Source organism: Leucopleurus acutus (assembly GCF_964270905.1).
Source record: "Leucopleurus acutus genome assembly, chromosome: 18".
Classification (NCBI taxonomy): Eukaryota; Metazoa; Chordata; class Mammalia; order Artiodactyla; family Delphinidae; genus Leucopleurus; species Leucopleurus acutus.
Genome location: NC_139160.1, coordinates 2,970,115 through 2,985,900, shown reverse-complemented (window position 1 = coordinate 2,985,900; position 15,786 = coordinate 2,970,115). Strand labels below are relative to the sequence as shown.

The 15,786-nt window shown below is 50.3% G+C and overlaps 1 protein-coding gene across 5 annotated transcripts in view; it reads left to right on the top strand.

Moving 5' to 3' along the window:
* The window catches only part of SPATA13 (spermatogenesis associated 13), a 217,370-nt gene that overhangs the window by 170,086 nt on the left and 31,498 nt on the right, over positions 1-15,786 (top strand). The gene's annotated exons all lie outside the window — the stretch shown is intronic.

Below are 15,786 nucleotides of genomic sequence, written 5' to 3'. Positions count from 1 at the left end.
ATGAACTCCTGACCGTGAATGGGCTCCCGGGGAGGATTTGTCTTAACCTGACTTTCAAAGCTCTTTCTGGGTGTTTGAGGTTCACCAGTACTGTTTGAGCAGCACGGAGGAGTTTTTTATCTGATAGAGTTGTTCGTATGCTACCTTAGTCCTTACCCGGTAAATACCTGCTGACCCGAATTCATGGAATGATTCAGGTTCCTGAGAGAGCACGTTGACGTCCGAGCCAGCGTGCTGGCTGGACAGTGGCCTGGCCAGGCGCACGGGGCAGGAATAGGACGGGCGCTTGCCGTGGGGCAGACGCCGCCCCGCGTGCTCTGCTGCTTAGTTCCTCTGATCGCGTGAACCTCTGGCGGTTGCTGTCATCCTCCTTTTACAGACCAGAAACCCCAAGTGTAAGTAAGGGAGCCCCCAACGATGTGGCAGAGAAGGGCCTTGAATCTGCAGTCAGATAGAATTTTCACTGCAGGCCCATGTTTTTAACCACTGAACTGTGCGACTGTAAAGAGACACAGCAGCCTGCCGACGACCAGACCTTCGGTTGCCGGGTTCACCGTCTTACCTTTGAAAAGCAGCATCGCGCAGCGCGCGTGAGTGATGGACGGGGCGCTCGGACGCCTGGGTTCTGGGCAGTGCTGCCGCCCACCGGCCAGTGGGCACGACCTCCATGTGACGGTGGTGACCGGAGCCGAGCCGCGAGAAGGGGCGGGATTTAAAGAGTGTTCTTTCCAGAGACTTGAAGGAGGCCGAGGGCATCACTCGGCATCTTTACATTTCAGGGAGAGGGAGTGGAGGGGGGACCACAGAGGGTGGAGAAGAGAAAGGGAACAGGTGGGGTGAGGCCCCAGTCATCCTCCCCCTGAAGAGGATGGAGGACGGAGAAGGTGACGAGAGGATGGAGATGGTGACGGGAAGGTCGCTGATGGATTGTGACCCGGAAATGGTGGCAGAGGGTGTCCTGGGAGGGCCGCGCCTAGTGCTGGGTGGTCAGGGAGTCATGAACGGTGAGGGTGAGGGAATGTCCTCCACATGGTGCCGCCTGGCTTCTGCCTCAGCAGGAATCCGGGCTGGACTCTCGTCAGACAGGGTGAAAAGGAAAGAGGAACTGGGGAGCGGCTGGAGGCCGAGGAAGTTTTCGAGCATCTCTTGCTTTTGTGGTCCTCTCGGCCGAGCAGGTGGGGCCCCTGGGATTGCACTCCCCGCCCCCCCAACCCCATCCCGGGGCCCCTACCCTCCGGCTCCCCCACCACCTCCTCAGGCCAGGCTTCCGCCCACGCTGGTCAGAGTTCCTGTTCGGTCCTTACTGCTGTTTCCCTGTGAGCTTTCCCCGGCATCACTGGAATGGAGTCCCAGCCCCTTAAGCGAGTTTGCAGGCTCTCTGCCGCCTGCCCGCCACGGTCTGCTGCTCTTGCATCTCCTCCGGCGCTCCCTCACTGCCCAGCTCTCCGCTCGCTCTGCCCAGATTCCCTTTCCTTCCCTTCACATACGGCAACGTTCATTCCATTCCAAATTCAAAACCCACTACCCTGGGGACCCTTGGAGACAAATGCACCGTCATCTTTCTGCACAGCAGTTGCTTCTCTTCCGGCCCAGTCATCAGCGTCTGGTGACGCATTTTGAGAAAGTTGTCCAAGAGGAGAGAAAAGGCTGCAAGCACACGATGCCTTCAAAACGTTACTGGTGATGGAAAAACAGTTGAAACAATGGAAATGTCCACTTTCAGTGGGATAGTCTAGTGTCATATGGGCGACCACTTCAAAACAGTTTACAGCATCGTTAGGGAAAGCCCGTAACAACGTGGAAAATGACCGATGTAATATTAAAGTGAGAAAAAGGGAAATAATGTTGTATTAGTTTGCTAGGGCTGCCGTCACAAAGTACCACAGACCAGGTGCCTTAAACAGCAGGATGAATTGTCTCAGTTCTAGAGGCTGGAAGCAGGGTGAGTTCCTCCCGAGGGCTGAGGGGGACCTTCTGCCGGCCTCTCTCCTGGCTCCTGGCGGCCTTGGGTCCCCTGTTTCTCGGCATCTGGATGCATCTCCCTCACCTCTGCCTCCGTCTTCACGCGGCGTCCTGTTGAATCAGGGCCCACCTTGATGATCGCATCTCAGCTTGATCATCTACTGAGACCTGTTTCCAGATAAGACCACAGTCACTGGTACTGGGGGTTAGAATTTTAGCATCCTTTGGCGCGGGGGGGACACAATTCAACCCATAACATACCATGATTGCAGCCGTATACGGCGTGTACACATGTGGTCAAAGGTTTACCAAGAATATGCAAAAGTGAAAATAATGTAGTTAGGTGGGTAGGAATATAGATGGGTTTTCTTCTAACCCTGTACTCATACAAACAGCTTATTTCTGCACCTTCTGTGTTTTGAGTTGAGTGTTCTTTTGTTGAGAAGCAACAAAAACTGACTCTACCTAGTTGGAGCAAAAGAGAACGTCTTGGAAGGGTGTCAGGTGTTCCCAGAATTGATGGGGTGTCTGGGAACCTGTCTAGGAAGTGGACGGGAGCCTGTCTAGGAAGTAGATGGCAGTCGGGGTTGCTCCTGGGAGTCGGGGAGCCACATGCAAGGAGCCGAGGAAGGCCAGTCTGTCCGTCTTTGCCTCTGAAGTCGCTCAAGAGGCAAAGTCCCAGGATGGGGTTCAACTCCCCAGCTCAGGTGACGTGTCCACCACCTGGGGGCACTGGGACAGAGTGGAGGATGGGGTCCTCCAGGGATGGACCCCTTGTCTTCGGTACAAAGAGGCAGGTGCGTGGATTCCCTGACCATGATGGAGGGGAGGTCGTTCCCCCAAAGGAAATCCAAGTGGTGTTGGAAGTAGAAATAGATTCTGGACAGATGCCCCATTTGTTCATTCATTCATTCAGTGTCTTTTGAGGACCTGCCATGTGCCAGGTGACAGCCATGAGCACAGCAAAGCCCTTTACCTCACACACCTTCTAGTGCGGGGATGATAAATTAACAAGGAACTGTTACGTTGGCAGGTGGCACACCGTAAAGAAAGATAAAGCAGGTAGAGGGTATTCGTTGTTTTTTGTTTTTTTTTAAATTTTATTTATTTATTTATTTATATTTGGGTGTGTTAGGTCTTCGTTTCTGTGCGAGGGCTTTCTCTAGTTGTGGCAAGCGGGGGCCACTCTTCATCGCGGTGCGCAGGCCTCTCACTGTCGCGGCCTCTCTTGTTGCGGAGCACAGGCTCCAGACGCGCAGGCTCAGTAGTTGTGGCTCACGGGCCTAGTTGCTCCGGGGCATGTGGGATCTTCCCAGACCAGGGCTCAAACCCGTGTCCCCTGCATTGGCAGGCAGATTCTCAACCAATGCGCCACCAGGGAAGCCCGAGGGTATTCATTTTTAAAAGAACATCGTTTTAACAATGACGCACCTATTCCACGTCTAATTAAAACCCTCTCACTCCTTCGTGGAGGGAAACAACCCAGAGGCTCACCAGTAACTGCAAACGTCTCCCAAGTCCAGGGCCTCTGAGTACCTGCATCTGTGCTCCAGCCCCACTGCAAAGCCTCGTCAGTGTTTATGCCCAGAAGTAAGTCCAGGCAACACACCCTTCCATAGTGGAAAGAGGTGGAGGAAAGGAAATAGAAATACATAAATATTGTGTGTACATACACACGCGATGCCAGGAAAGGATGCTGCTCTTCTCTGCCTCTGGTTGTGAGGCACACGTGCTACTTCTGACTCTGCCCAACTTGACCCCATCGTTTGCTCCGGAGCCTCTGCCCCGAGCCCTGCCTGTGCTGGTCTTTGCCAGCTGAGGCGCTCCAAGCCTTCACTCCAGGCTCTCAGCTGGTACTGGCTCTACTTGTTTAGAGTCACCATGGTCTCCTCTATTCCCCTCTCTTAGTCAAAAATCAGTCAATCTACCAAAAAAAAAAAAAGTGTGAGCATCAGCTCTGAGCCAGACACCACTTTCACCACCTGGAGAACAGCAGAGATTAAAGCATCCCAAAGCGTTTACGTTCCAGCATTTAAGCAGATTCAGGAAGTGGGTAAGTAGGATTAGCTCAGGCACTGATGACCGTTCTGGAGAAGGTGAAGCTGGACAAGGTGGAGGGCGACCTCGTGTCCCTAAGAGGTGACGTTGGAGCCGAGACCTGGAAGATCTGAGGGAGGAGACGAGAGGTCCCAGCAGAAGGGGCACCAGATGCCCGACGCAGGCAGGAGCTTGGTGTGCCTGAGGTTCAGCGAGAAGGCCGGGGTGCCTGGAGCTCGGGAATCGGGTGGGAGCGGACGGCGCAGCCTGGAGGTTTAGAGAGAAGCTGGATAGAAGGGGCGTCACAGGTCTCGAGAAGCGGTCGGGGTTATTCCGAGTGAAACGGGAAGCCGTTGCCAGCTGGGCTTCAGAGAGGAAGGCTGTCTGGGGAGAGAGGGCAGAGGAAGGAGGCTAATTGGAAGGTTATTGCGTTGGTCCAGTTGGGAAATGATGGTGGCGGCGACCACAGAAGACACCCATGTGTTCCCTGGGCGCTCATTTTCCAGAGCACGAGGAAGCTTGAAAGCCGGTCCTTCGCTCTGAGTCAGCGGGGCCAGGGCTGGGGCTCTGGCGGAAGTACTTCTCTCTTGGGGGAAGAAATTCAGTTTGGACAGAGCTGAGTTACCGGATGGAAATAAAATACTTTGTCAATGTATTATTAAGTGATCCCAAACCCCTGTGTTGCCCTCTTTGTTTCTGGGCTATGGTGAACATCACCCTCTCTCCGGGGAGATTCCAGCAGGGGTCTGATAGGTAAGGCAGGCAAATCCGAGTCTAGAATAAGTGTCTCTTCCAGTAAGGACAAACCATCCACCCCTCTGTTATGGAAAGGGTCCATTGTAATCAACTCCCCACAAGTAGTCGTCTGGGTCCTTCAGGGAACCATATCATTAACTCTGTTGAGGGGATACCCTGTGGTTTAGCCCAGGCTTGGCATCTGTGCCTGCCACCAGAGCCATTTTATTTTTTTAACCCACTGAGTCAGCATCAAGACGACCAGGAACCAAGATGGACATTTGCCCCGTGGGACATAATGTCACACGGTTGTCAAACAGCCTCGTTTGCTGTGGGATTCCTGTGGGACAGATGATTTCCCGTGCTTTGAGTGTATTCTGACGTATCCAATCACACCCCTGCCCCAGAGCCGTCCATGAACCCATTTTGTTCTCTCCAAGCTCCCCCAGTGGCTCCTCAGAAAAGCCATTTGCTCCGACCGTGAATCCACACAGGCTCACCCCTCACTGAGGCCAGAGTATCGCTTAGATTTTACTGCTGGGGGGACTTCCGTTTCCGGGGGCACCAGGGAAGTGACAGGAGGGCTCGAAGGAAGAGTTGCAGTAATGGGACCCCGGACCCCAAGGTCACCTGGCTTCTGCTCCATGAGGAGGCCCTGAGTCTGGAACCGACTTAGATCTGGGAGTTGAGTGCGGTCCCTCGATTCCCTGTGGTGGTGGCTCGGGTGCACCCTCTGCTCACCGGAGTTGGCCATTTCCCGCTACACGAGTCAAGCCGTACCTTCACGGAGCCCCTCATCAGTTTTGTCCCCCAGGGACCCTGTATAAGTGAAGCGCAGCCGGAGATCAGGTGGGTCACACCGTCCCAGTGACCGGGCAGGCCCTGCTGCCTAGGGCAGAAGCCACGCCCACTTTCCCCGGTGGACGTCCCACCTCCATGGGGTCCTGGACTCCTTGAAATAGAAGCCTCTCCCGCTGGCTCCCTGGGCCCAGGGAGATTAGCAGCAGGTTGATCATAATGTAGCTGCCACGTCCATGATCTGGTTTGGGAGGTAAGCCCAGGGGAGGGTGAGGACCTGACACACCGGCTCCAGCGTTTCTGTCCCCAGACTTGCACCCCTTCTTCTTCATCTTCCGAGAGCTGGCCTCTCAGCTGCCTTATGATTGGGCAGCCCTGGGTGCCCGTCCCACCAACGTGCTGGAGTGGCCACCCCGCCTCAGGAGCCCATGTGTTGAAGGCACAGTCCCTGGTGCGTGCCGCCCAGGGGGACAGATTCGGTCTGATCTGAATTACGTTTAGTAAATGCCGTGTGTGGGAACCTTGTTTGGATTCTGATACCGACCAGCCGGCTGTGAAAAGGTCATTTCGAGACAAGGGGGGACATTTTCACATGGAATCAGTATTCAGAAAAGGAATTATTGTTAATTTTGTTCATAGAGATAATGGTAGTGTAGTTAAGTCCTTGTTAAGTCCTTGTTCGTTTGGGTACATACTAATATTTGTTGCACGAAATGATGCATGGGAGATTTGCTTTAAAATATCCCCAATATTGTTGGGAACTAGTTGGGAAAAATTGTAAAATATTGATCCTTCTGGGTTCATCATACAATTTCTCTCCTTTCATGTTTGTTTGCAATTTTGTAGAATAAAAGGTTTTAAAAATAATGAAAAGGGTGTTTCCTCCACCCTGGTCAAGTGTTGTCAAAACCTCCAAATCCCAGAAGTGCCCACAACTAACATTTTCTCAAAATGTAGAAATGTGACCATTGGCAGTTTAACTTTTCTTAAGAAATGAAGACCTATTCCTTTTAGGTGAACGTGAGGTCCTCCTCAGAGCTTTGCAGCACGGTGCTGGGCTCTTTTCCAGAACCAGCTACTTCTCTCTGGCTTTGTTTAGAGCTCTTGTCTCACCTCCTCCCTGGCCCATATGTCGCTGACGAGAGCTTATTACATGGAGCAATCCTTGGTCACGCTTACCCACTGCACGGGTGTGGTGTTGGAATGATAGAATTCCACCATGAATCACAGTGGTACTCAGAAGTGCTTTTCTCAAGTTCACGGCTCGGAGGGTGCCAGTCCATAAAAACGCTGTGGCTTTGTTGGCGATAGTGTTTGTGCCCCTTGTGCTCTTCCTTGGGTCTGAGCAAGTGTGCCTGTGCAGTGCTGACTTTCTCCTAGGGAACTACCTTTGCTGCCTTTTATGATGTTTCCTCTTACATCCAAGGCAGCTTATTCCATCACAGCCTGATTTTCCCATACTTATTTCCGTTCCTGCCATCTTTCCTCTCGTAACTAGTCTACCTGTTCTGATCAGAAGTCAGATTTGATCGCCCTTCAAAATTCTTATTTTCATGTCTACTCATGCTTCTCTTTCTACCCATCCCATGCATCGAGTTCAGATTAGTTTTCTTCTGTGACGTAAACAAAGTGATTGTCTTAACTGTCTCCCAGAAAGAACGACATCCAGTTTCCTTAGCTGGATGGAATCTTAATGGGTCACAAGCAAAGGAATACAGCATGCCACTGAACCGGTAGATTTGCGTATGCCATTTAAAAAATATATTTGTTACATTTTCAATAAGGCTTTTACGCAACCAAAAAGTATTATTTTGTAATAATGCCGAACCACAGAGGAAAGAAAATGACAGGATTAGGTCCAATGAAAACTTATTATAAAAAATAGAGAAAATGACTTTCTGGGGAGACACAAACGTGAGTTGACTTGATGGACTCTTTATGGCTTTTTAAAGTATTTCATCACACATGCTGTGTGGAGTGGCCAAAAAAATAAAATTAAAAAAAAATAAATAAAAGGGACTTCCTTGGTGGTCCGGTGGTTAAGACTCCGCGCTTCCAATGCAGGGGGCGTGGGTTCAATCCCTGGTCGGGAAACTAGGGTCCCACATGCCGTGTGGCACGGCCAAAAAATAAAATTCAAAAAAAAAAATTCAAAATTACTCAAATGATTGCTTGATTTGATTTTTTTCCCACATCTTTATTTCTTATGAATATAGTCACTTTGCACGCTAGGAAAGAGGATCCTGTTAAACCAGTGTAGCCCTCCAGTGACCTGGGCCAGAACTGCTGGATCTGCAGCAGAATCATGTCGTCATTTAAGCCGTCACCCATGGCGTTGTAAAACTCTAACTCATAACCACCTGTGTACATTGTATTTTCGTTAGGAAACAACCAAAAAATCCAGTCCTTAAGGGCATGATGCATATGAATAATATCTTGTTCTATAAAAGAATAACCCAAGTTACACAAGTGGCCGCTGATGTGTGAACCGGCCAGTGTTGCTGGGGGGAGGAGGTATTTTGAAAACCTACTCTGAGGTTTAAAAATTCCTAGTTCTGCTGTCAGCGAGAAAGCAAGGAAACAGTGCTACAGACCGCACTGCCATGGATCAGGGTCTACCACGAGAATATAAATTTAGAGATAAGGGTGGGGAATTGGATAACTTAGAAATTTCCAAACTAATGAACTTAATGACGAGAAATCCAGCATGCTGCCTTTTCCCTTTCGCCGAGGACACACTGAGGCCCGTTTTAGAGACGCGTCCAGGTCTGAAAAGGGATGGCAGGTGTCCCCCCCGAGTGGGTTCCTGCTTCCTCCGTCCGTGTCCGCGGAAAGGCCGGGCGGGAGCTCCCGCGGGGGGCCGGGCCGGGCCGGTCCCACTTAGCCCATCGTGAGCCCGGCGACCTCTCTCGGGTGGACCTGTAAACTCCCGAGCCCCGCACGGGCGCTGCCTTCCGCCGGGGCCCCGGGGGGAGCGGCCGCACGTCCGCGGCGCTGGAGGGCCTGGGGTCCTGCTTGCGGGGCTGCACACGGGGTCCTGCACGCGGGGCGGGGGGCGGAGCTGCCCGCGCGCCTCCCGCAACTGCCGCCCGCTGCCCCCGCGCAGCCCGCACGCCAGCCTGGCTTTCCTCTGGTGAAGGTTCCCACACAGCTTTCAGGCTGGTTTGTCTACGGGAAAAAGGCATGTGTCAAGACGGTCCACTGTCTTTAAAGCCCAGTAGTTTCAAAGGGCAACTGAGGTTATCACTCGGGATATCCTTCCCCGCCCGCAACTTCCAGTCGCTCTGTTTGGTTTTGTGCAGAGATGTATTTTCTCAGCCATGGAGAGATCTCCCTATGTATATGCTTATTTACTTTCCTGCATTTAGGAACTAGTATTGGGTGTAAAGGCCAGTTTATCCAACCTCATTATGAAGTTGATAATATCATTAGGAAATGACGTAGGACGTGCCATTAGGACATAGTCAAACAGTGGCATTTCAGGATGCGTCCAAGGTGCGCGGAAGCCTTTCTGACCTGAGCTTTTATTATGCTCTTGGGTTAGGAGACACCTCGTTTGTATTGATCCACTGAACACACACACCTGCTGTTGTGTAACACATACGTTTATATCAGTATGAGCCCTGTGATAAGTGAGGCACTTTGTGGAGGCTGGCTGCTCCCAGAAGCCAGAGACTGAGCTCATGGAACCTCCCGGCTGGTGTCCAGGCCCGGAAATACACTGCAACAGCAAAGGAGGTGAGTGTAACCGCAGAGCAGGCAGATCCCGTCTGGGGAGTCCCCAGGCTTTCCCCAGAAAATGACGTCACAGCTGAGACTTGAAGGCTGAGCTGGAGTTAGATGAAGTGTGTTGTTGAGAGAAGGTGTATTCCAGGCTGGGAGTGATACCGACCAGGGTTCTTGGCCTCCTTAATCAATAGAAATTGATTAGAGGCCAGATGAGAAATTCAGGCAGGGCTTTACTGGGGCCCCTGCTGCAGCTGGGGGGATTGAGAACAAGCAACAGTTGCCCTTGCTCCCTCATTCCCGGAGGGGAGGGGGGTGGTCCCTTATGCGGGGGGAGGGTAGGGGTGTGTCCAGCGCTGGAGGGGTGGCTTAGGCAGTTGGCCCACCGCTTAGGTGGTGCTCAGGGCAGGGGGCATGTGCAGTGCCCTGCCATTGCTCCAGGCTCTTCAAAAGCGGCAGTTGAGTTTTTTTAGTCTTTTGTATCTTTTTGTCCATAATTTGTCCCAACTGCACATGCATGCAGTTATTTTTAGTCCCGCATAGTTTCTTTGTATTTTCTTGCTGGAGGAGAAGTTTGTCCAGGTGCAAGCATTGAAGCCCTCGTAGCAAACGGCCCCAGATGTCAGGGGAACAGCATGTGGGGCGTGTAGGAGCCAGAGGAGAGAAACTTGAGAAACCCAGGTTTGGGTCACCCTCAGAAACTTTCTTAACCCAGCCATGCGCTCATCAGATGGAAGTGTCCTTGGTGTGGACAAGGCCCGCACCTGCCCAGGGCTCGCTTGGGGGGACGGCGCCCTCTATGCCACTCTCATGGGTGGAGTTGTGTCCTTCTTGGGAGTGAAGGCCATGGCTCCAAGCTAGCTCTGGCAGCTGTAGTCATTACTGTAGTCACGGAACTAGTTCAGCTCCATAAACCAATAAAATGTAAATATGAGACTCAAAAGAGATTCATATTTATGAAAACTAAACACTTTGAAGAGGCTTAATCAAGGTGAATTGCTAAAAACTTGTTTTCAGTCAGATAAAAATTGAGAGCTGTAAAACATGGAAAAATCAGGGAATCTGTACTCAGAACACTTCTGGTCATCGCTTTAAAGCATCCAGAACTGGCGATCGTAGTTGGTGCCTCATGGGTGTGACATGCAGAATTCCTGTCCCATGATCACGGGGGAGACCTCTGGTCCTCGATGATAACGGAGGTGAATCAGCTGCACCTTTGTACGTTGAAGTTGAGGTGTTCTGGGCATGATGCGTGTGTCATGTTTTTGACTTGGGCCTTTCAGGCAGCCGGACTGCGTGGTGGGAGGGCCTTGCAGCAGCCCCTGAGGCTGTAGCGAGATGAGCTGAGGGGCAGGGTCGAGAGGCGGGTCTAGACGAGGGATCAGACTACCAGAGGTCGGACAGAGCCTGCCCATTCAGGGCCTCCTATGAAGGAGGTCAGACTTTATCCTGGGGGCAACCAGGAGCCGCAGAAGGGTTTTAAGTGGAGTGGGATGGTCAGGTTTGCATTTTGGTGATGTCACTGGCTAGGTTGTGGACCTGCCTGGGGACAGAGGAGACAGTCAGTGGGCAGAGCCCTGAACTAGAAACACGACGGTTCTCCTGGAAGATCGAAGACGTGTAGGTCGAACAATTGTCCAGATGTTTGGGGGACAGACAACCCGGTGCCCCGGTGATGGGGGGAGCATAGGAGAAAAGCACACGAGTGGGGGGCTTGGGTCTGTTCCAGGCATTGAAGTTGGAGGCGCAGGTGGGGCAGCTAGGTGGAGATCTTATCCCCTGGCCTTCACCATGAGGGTCTCAGGAGGAGGTGGCCCAGGCTAGAGGGGAAACTGGGGAGTCAACAGCAAGTGATTGGCTCTCAAAGCTGATGCAGGGAGGGGTACCATCCAGGGTGTGTGTGGAGTGAGAAAAGAGGGTCAGCATTTGGGAGCCAGTAAAGAAAGGAATCCACAAAGAAGATAGAAAAGGAGTGGGGCTTCCCTGGTGGCGCAGTGGTTAAGAATCCGCCTGCCAATGCAGTGGGCATGGGTTTGAGCCCTGGCCCGGGAAGATCCCACATGCTGTGGAGCAACTAAGCCTATGCACCACAACTACTGAGCCCGTGTGCCACAACTACCGTAGCCTGCGTGCCATAACTACTGTAGCCCACGCAACTAGAGGCCATGCTCCACAACAAAGAGAAGCCGCCGCAAGGAGAAGCCCATGCCCGTGCACCGCAACAAAGGAGCTCCCGCTCACCGCATCTAGAGAAAGCCGTGCACAGCAACAAAGACCCAATGCAGCCTAAATAAATAAATCTGTGACTCTGTTTTTTTTAAAAAAAAAAAAAAGAAAGAAAAGGAGTAGCCAGACAGGTGAGTGGTGTCCAGATGTCCAAGGATGCTGGGCTCCGGGGAGGTGGTGGTTATGATGTCACCTGTGCCCAGGGCCAAGTCGGATGCTCTGAACCATACGCATGGCTCCAGCAGCAATTAGGAACTTGTGGGTTTTGAGAAAAGCGGTTTCAGTTCAGTGAGCGGGCAGAGCCAGGATGCAGGAGGGTGTCTGCAAGATTGTGCGGGGAGTCCAGACCTTATGTGTGAGTGTGAAGGGATTTTATCGATTTTGTTTATTGGTGTTGGTTTTCTGATTTGATGGCCAAAAATTTCCCATAAGTGCTAGGGCTAATTAAAAACTGTTTTGCTATCATATTAAAAAAACTATTTTGGCTTTACATTACCGTATCTGAAAGCTCGTTAATTGACTGTGTGAATGTTCATTTGTACTAAATATTTTTGAAAGAACTAGTCTGTTAAATATACACCAGAAAGTTCCATTCCTCGATCTAGAGTTCTGTTCTAATACCCCAACATGAAGGAACTGGGGGCAGTTTAATCATAAGGGTTTATGACATTTCAACTCTGATGTTTTTAAATTAAATAAATTGTAAGAAATTACTGAAGCATATTTTTTTAAGTCTTGCAGTGAAGTTAATAACTCCATTAAGACCTTAATTTTATTTTTTACTTGGTCAAGACAGAGAATATAGGTTTCTTCCCTTTGCCTTAGTTTTTTGTTGTCGTTGATCCTACTTCTAATTTGTTATTCTGGCGTTGTTCTATTCTAATAATTGTTATGAAAGTTAATTTTCTTATGAACCAGACTTTGGGTCAAAAAAACAGTGGCGTCCCAGTCATCTATTGACCAGCCATGTGACCTTGGCAAGTTATTTAACCTCGAAGTCTTAATGTCCTCGTCTGTAATAGGAAATATTACTGTTGTCCATCCCATAGATGGGTGAGAGTGACCTGATAAACAGTAAGTGTGCAGTAAATTATTACAGAGACCTAAAGAGAAGCACTGATTGTTCTGGGGACAAGGATAGTGATGATTGGTGAGCTGTGTTCGCAACCAGCGTTCTGAGTTCCTAACTCAACTGCGCTAACAAGCAGTTTAACCTTTGACAAGTCACTTAATCTAATAGGTAAGGCCCTAGGGCACCAGGAGTCCATATGGAACACTATTCTGTTTAATTATTATCCAAATATAGGTTAAACTGCTCTAAAATGCAAACAGGTTATAGGAAAAAAGAAGGTAACTCGAATGAATGTTTTCTGTTGACTCTCTTGATCGTATCACCCAGAGAAGCCTCTCCACTTCTTGTTAAAAGGAAAGAAGAAAAGAAAAGGAATGGCAGGTGTTGAAGGGTGTGTGTGATGCCTTGAGATTATTTTAACCAAACCTTGTCTGATCTCTTATTGTTTGAATGAGCTCTTTCTGCGTCTGCTTTTCCAAAGTTTTCTTTCAATGATGAATCACAGAGAAAATATTTAGTCAGATCATCCTTGCTCAGGACCTGTGGAGGGTGATCGCAGCGGAGCTCTCGGGAGGCTGGTTGAAGGGTCGGTGACATCGAGCCCTGACGGTCAGGTGTGCACGTGCGTCGGGTCTGGGCTCTCCCATCTCCAGCCCGCTTCACGCTCTCCTGCCAGTGATGGCGGGCGCTGGGTGTATTTATCTGTGAAACAAGATGATTCTGTTCTCTTGTCTTTAGGCGGGTGTCTTCCTGCCTCCTGACACCGTCCTGGCTAAAATCTCTCCCTGCTGACCACGCCGTGAGACCACGTGGACTCCACGGTCAGACCGATTTAGAGCCAGGAAAGGGTTCTGTCTGCAGGCACAGGCCCTGCAGATACAGACACCAGGGCCTTAGACCGCAGGCCTGCATGTCTGAGAGGTGTGTGGGCTTCAGCAGCGCTTAGCTGCTGTCTCAGCCTTATCAGTGCCCAGAATCAAGAGTTGTTTTTTTTTTTTTTAAAGGAACACAGTGTTCTAGTTCCTGTCTCAGAAAAACATCATAACGTTTCTTTAACGTTTTTCCAGCAAACTCTTGAAATTCTCATCTTCTAACATTTAAAAGCTTCTCGATTCTAAGATGTGTATTTGTTCCAATCATTCTAAACTACAGAGCTAAAAAAGTTTTTAAAATATCATGTGTCTAATGCCAAGTCTAAGACATTGGATTTTTTATAAGGAAAAGAGTAGGGAATTATATTCAGTATCCTATAATAAACCGTAATGGAAAAGAATATGAAAAAGAAAGTATTTATATATACATGTACAATTGAATCACTTTGCCATACACCTGAAACTAACACAACGTTGTAAATCAACTATACGTCAATAAAATAAATGAAAAAAAAGGAAAAGAAAGAACGTTAAAAGTCAGGGGAAAGAGAGCAAGAGAACTGAACATGGAGCAAACCACCACCAAGCACCCAGCCTCCGCTCGTGTCGCTGGTCTTGCGGACATTCCGAATCCGAGGCTTAAAAGCATGCCGTGCTGTTTGCTCGCTCGCTAGTCGAGACTTGAGTCCTGGATAGTGAAGCCAGCGATCGAAGCAGGCCAGACAGACCCCAAAGCCCGCATTGGTCCGTCCCACTTGCTGTCTCCCAGGCACTGTGCTGTTGCAGGAACAGAGCACAAAGCTATTTCATTTATGTGCACAGAGGTTTACCCACGTGTCAGTTTTTAAGTCCGCACCCTAATAGTTGCCTTTGATTACAACAAAGAAAGAAGTGAAATTCATCCATTATCTTGTTTTGCTCTTGTTATGTTTGAACCATATCCTAAGGATCCAAAGACAAATAAATACAGAAAAGAAGTGAAATGTGTCCCAGGCCCTGAAGGATGGAAGCCCCACATGGTTGTTTCCAGAAGACAGGAAAGGCTTCCGTCTTAACATAGAGATGGTACCTTATCGTTTAAAGGACAATTTTGTATCTGTTTCTGAATTAGTCTAAAAGTTGTAGTCAGAGCCCAGCACCACTGTCTTGTTTGGGGCGGTTTTGGAGTGGGGGGCATGGTGTGGGGTAGATGGGAGGGTTCACTAAGGCATTGAGAGCACATCTTCCATCAGTTAGGGTGGATAGGCACACGGTACCTCGGGTGAAAGAGCAATAGCTTTGAAGACACACCTCTTTGTCCTCTGCCTTTGGTTCTCAACGGCTTGTTCGGGTTTCCCCCGCTCCGTTTCCTGTGTCTTAAGTGATGGGCCCTCCCCTCTGCGTTCAGGAGGCTGGCTGCTGCACGCTGTTTCAGGAAGACCTAAATGGAGCCTACCTTAGCCATCCTCGGGCAGGCAGCTTCCCGAAACGGGGTCTACAGTTCTACGTCAGTATGTGCTAGAAAACGTTATGTGTTGCGTTGACTGTCTCTGGTGGTGTTTTCTTATGTTTCTCTGGGAAATGACATAACTGTGACCTGTAGATTAGTACTAATGTTTGTCTTTAATCCATTTAGAATAAAGGCATCCCTCTGGATACTCCATTATTTATGCTAATAGACAAGGGAATGTGGGTCTGAGTAGCTGATGGCAAATGTAGCTGATTACTTCCTGTTCAGAAATACCCCCACTGCAGCTTTGGGAACTGCAGCCCCGTGTCAGCAACGGGGACAGCGGGGGAGTGTACTCAGAACCCTCGCTGTGTTCCTCTTGATTCTGGGGCGTTGTTGCTCAGGTGGGGGTCTGGGCTGGGGCTCAGTCCAGCCGAGGGCAGGGGCTTCCTCGGTTCTGACGTGCACCCAACCTTGAGCTCATTTTCTGAAATTGGCAGTAGTGCTGGGCCGGAGAACAGCATGACTGTCCTCGGGGCCACCTGCCGCCCGGTGTCTGTCCTGTAGCTCTTGGTAATGGGGCCTTACCCAAGCCTAGAAAAGAGGGGAAGTTCTAGAATCTTCCCAGGTTAAGGACATCTCTGAACCATGCAGGGAGGCTGCAGCTTTGGTGAAGCAGCAACAGCTGGGAAACGTTTGTTGCTGAGTAGATATCCAGTGCTGGTGATCTTTCTGCCCAATATCAGAAGGTGGCCATGTAGGAAAACCTGTACCTGGACTTCCCTGGTGGCGCAGTGGTTAAGAATCCACCTGCCAATGCAGGGGACACGGGTTCGAGCCCTGGTCTGGGAGGATCCCACATGCCGCGGAGCAACTAAGCCCACGCGCCACAACTACTGAGCCCACGATCTAGAGCCCGCGAGCCACAA